This window comes from Salmo salar, chromosome ssa11, assembly GCF_905237065.1.
Source record: "Salmo salar chromosome ssa11, Ssal_v3.1, whole genome shotgun sequence".
Classification (NCBI taxonomy): domain Eukaryota; kingdom Metazoa; phylum Chordata; class Actinopteri; order Salmoniformes; family Salmonidae; genus Salmo; species Salmo salar.
Window position 1 is genome coordinate 38068059 of NC_059452.1, and position 4914 is coordinate 38072972.

Consider the following 4914-nt stretch of genomic DNA (forward strand, 5'->3'; position numbering starts at 1 on the left):
TGTGAGTTGATGGCATTGAGCTAGACTAGACGAATCAATAGTCGAGCTGCGCGCGCCCAATGAAAAGCGCGTTCACAATGTGGCAGCTGTCAACATGTTTATAATGGGCAACAGGGCCACTCATGCGTAGGATTTGGAGATGCAGTGGTCAAGACAAAAATATTTTCTTCACAAAATAACATTAGATTCTTATTCTCATAAGTTGTTTTATCATTAAAATGAATGGCAGACGAAATTGCAATGTAGGTGCCTGTTTAAATTAATATGCTTCAAGACAAGTAATACAGAAACGTCATTAAATTCGAAATTGTCCATACTGATATGCGTTAAAAGATTATACATTCCGAATAAAAATATTTCTGAAGCTTTTCTAAAGGTGTTTCATAATATTTATAATCTATTTCTATTCCAATGCGAACTATTAGTCATTTGTTCTCCAAATCCATTCTCATGTTTGTTCAGTACAGTTGTGAATGTTTGGCTGATTTCTTTCTAGGTTTACAACTGTGACAATGTTATAGAGATGTTCATACTTTTTTGTATTTCTAAATTCCAGCAAAATGTTCACACTTATTTTTTTATAAAACTTCACCGGTAAGCAATAACTTAAGTAGAAATTGTCTTGTAAAATAATGTGTGTTATCTTCTTTGGGCCATACTGTACAATAGTCCACAAATGTGTTGATGGTCACCAACTGTATCTTCCTCCAAGGTATTCATTGGAGGAGGGATCATTGATATGCAAGTTACCAAGGAAACTGCCTTCTTCTTTCTCAAAAGGTCCTTCTATAGAACATGTTGTTGTCGATGGTTCCTTATTTGGAATTCAGTGTACATAACGGAAACTGCTAAAATGAGTAACATGGACAAATATCAATGGCTGCCATTACCACAGTGACCATCTCCGCAATACATGAGGCACTGCAGGGAAAGAACGGTTTCAGGGGTTGGAAATACTCTAAAATGGTATTCTCTCCTAAAGATACACATGGGTTTGCAATTGGGCTTGTTTTGTACATGGTCTCAGGGAGCAAAACAAAATAAAGCTTTAAGCCCACTCTTTCTGCATGATGTCATTGACATCAACTCAATGTATCTCCTCATACACCACTGTAGATACACCAATGAAAGGCAGAGACATAAATGTACAAACATCTGACATGCTGCCTTACAATAACACTACAGTATAGGCATATGGACAATATGATTGCCATAGCAACTGTTCATGTTTGTCTCAGACATCTTGCTCTGTCCAGCTGTCAGGAACTGCATGAAGCATAAAAAGCCATTCACAAAAAAACTGTCGAAGAATTCTGCAGATTCCCCACACCAAACTAAAGTGAAGCAACATGAAATAACAATTCCCTTTAACCAATCTCTATTTTCATCATGCATTCCAGCTGACATAACTGTTCCACTGATTGATATTGGACAAAGGAAGTGTTCTATGGACTTAGTGTTGAATGGGTTAACAGACTTTAAAAAGTTTGCCATCTCCTGGTGGCAAAGATTAGTCTCCTGTCAGCTGGTCACACATGGCTGGTCAAATGGCTTCATAGTTGTCCAGCCTGTTTTCACATATATTTGGAAAATGACAGAACCATCTGCTTGCCTCATCTGGTCTGGCACTTGAAATAAAATCTCTGAGTATAGCCTGGCTAAGTCTGATTTGGTTGAGTTTTTGACCGATCATCCATGTGCTGGGCACTGCCAGCTCAAGGGTAGGGGAAAATGTATCATCGACAACAGTCTCATTCATTTCTAAACAGCAATGACCAGGCTATATGCGGCCGTCAAGTCCTGTCCTCACTCAACGGCCACAATGTATGCTGGTTCACTCTACTCAACACTTTATAGGCCTAGATCAACATAACTAACTAATTCATGATGTGCTAGATTGCCATGTCACCTGGCACCTCATTCCATATCAAATGATGATGGGAGGACAGTAGGATCCAGCATCGTGTCCCTCTTGGATTGGAGCTGAAAGCACCTGAATCATAGTGTGGTGAGCCACTGTCTGGAGGTCAGGAGATTATTTTATTTTATTTTTTCCCTTTTTCTCCCCAATTTCGTGTTATCCAATTGGTAGTAGTTACAGTCTGGTTTCATCGCTGCAACTCCCGTACGGACTCGGGAGAGGTGAAGGTCAAGAGCCATGCGTCCTCGGAAACACAACCCAACCCAGCCGCACTGCTTCTTGACACAACGCACATCCAACCCGGAAGCTAGCCGCACCAATGTGTCGGAGGAAACACTGTACACCTGGCGACCTGGTCAGCGTGCACTGTGCCCGGCCCGCCACAGGAGTCGCTAGTGCGCGATGAGACAAGGATATCCCTGCCGGCCAAACCCTCCCTAACCCGGATGACGCTGGGCCAATTGTGCGTCACCCCAAGGACCTCCCGGGCGCGGCCGGCTGCGACAGAGCCTGGGATCGAACCCAGAGTCTCTGGTGGCACAGCTAGCACTGCAATGGTCAGCAGATTGAACTTAATAAGACTGAATAGACAACTCATCTGTCTGATTAGACTTACAGCTCATCCTTAATAACTATGTCTCTGCTGTTTGCGTTAATGATTGGCATGTCATAGACAAAAAGAGATCTATAAAAATAGAAGATTCAGTGGTGTACCCAAGACTAAGTAAATAGATTCACCACAGAGCCAAAACTTAGACAAAGCACAATCCTAAAAGTTTCTTCTACAGTTTCTTCAGAAATTCAGAACATTCATGTCCACACGCAATCTGAATGCAGAGTTCCACAAAGACCACCTAAAGCAACTATTAGAAATGTTCTGAAGACAAAGTGGAATCTTGCAGATATTTTTTTCTTCTTCCTGAAAGCGACAAGCAAATACACAGCACATCCACAAACAGCCTGGAGGCACCAGCCTGACAAAGAGAGTCCTCACTGTCTGAGGTGGCCAATTGGGGTTCAACTGCAATCTAATCCAACAAGAGGCAACTGTCAATCCCAGCCCCCATCTCTGGCAGTGACAGCTCCTGTCCCTGCCTCCAGCCCCACCGTTGGGGACAAACCAAACTCTAGGCCTGGCTTGGCTCAGCCAGTGGCCTCAGCTGGTAAAGGCAACAGGTGTGAGGAGGGTTATAGGGTTCCCCTCTCGCTGCCCTGTAAGCCCTTGCATCTGTCTGTTCAGCGGCTTTAGCTCCCCAGTCTTTGCAGAGAATTCTGACATATTTTGTCACTGTAGCACCACACTAACAAACCTAGGGGCCAATAAATAGCACTCAATTCAATTCATTATATAGCCTACATTCCTTTCTGAATTTGAAATTAATCCAATAAGTAATCATCTAGTTTTTCAAAAGTATCTGTAATCTGATTACAATATGTTTGCTGGTAAGAAAACTGATTAGTTACAGTTTTCTGTAATATGTTTAAATGTAACTAATTATGTAATCAGTCACTCCCCAACCTTGCCAACATAAAATATCAACGGCAAATAAATGTTCATTTTAAAGAAAAGGTTAATCTGCAGAGACCTGGATTGAGTGGGAAGTCTGTACCATAATGGCCTGACCAGCTGTTTGGTGTAGGTCTATGGTGTGTATAGGCCTAAAAAAAGGGTATCCTTCGCATATACTATCTTGCAGTTGACATGGCAGTTAAACGTGAAGGAGTCAGTCGTCTCACACCCTGTAGTCACCCTATGGACCTGCTCTCGTTAACCATTCCTAAAGTGAGCATCGCAATGCCTGCTGTGAGTGCAAATTACAGCAGATAATGTTTTTTTTATTACTATTACAGCAGAACGTGTACGGATGATGATGAGCTCTGGGCTCGGTTGATAGGGTCTGTTTATTTAGTCATAGTGTTGATTTGCATTCTGTCCCCCTCTGCTGTCTTAAAAATATATTACATTAAAAAAACATGAGCTGACGCACACCCAGAATAATAGTTTGTGTGGAGGTGCTGACTAACGGCGAATAAACTATAAACTATCAAAATAAAGAAAGTCGCACACTCCATGTATAATCTCCCAGCAATTTAATGGGTATTTACCAACGTTTCGGCATCAATGTGCCTGAAATACCCATTAAATTGCTGGGATATTATACATGGAATGTGCGACTTTCTTTATTTTGATAGTTCATAGTTTATTCGCCGTTAGTCAGCACCTCCACACAAACTATTATTCTGGGTGTGCATCAGCTCATGTTTATTTTATATTATAAATACATTACAACAACAAGCTCTGCAGACAATTTTCGGATCCAGACGTCATAGCCACGGAGTTTCTAAACCTAGAAGCGCATCGCGAGACTTCCGGGAACGCTTGCAAAACAGACCAAACAGACCAGGCTGGAGTTTGCGGTTTGAGAAGTCAATGAGAAAAGTGAAAAATGATTCCTTAGTTGTTAATTTTCTCAAAATATAAAGGTACAATCAAGAATCGAACCAATGTTTTGAGTGGTTGAACATGTTATTACTCAAAACTCGTGAAAGTGACAAACTGACACGTTTTAATTTTCGTCGAAAAACAACTTTATATCGAAGGAATGCCTTTGATTTGACGTCTTTGCTAGTCAACGTCGCTATGACATGACAAATGTGATCGGGGATTTCTATTGGAGAAGCAGTTTTAGCCTATCTTCATACTGTACTGTTTTTGTCATAGCTATCAAAGAGAATAATCACATTCGTGATTCAAATGTGTTAATTCAATGACCCATATATCCTATGAACGATATTACATTAGTGATTAAAAGGTGTTAATTCAATTGTTTTTTTGTACTCTACATATTGGTCTCATCCATACATATATATTAAACATTCAAATGCTGTACAGAGCAACCTCAAATGTGATTTTTTTTGTCTGTAGGGGTTACATCCTCCAGAACATAAGGAAGTGAGCATTCAGCCACGCCATTTTGAGAAAACGGCCAGTC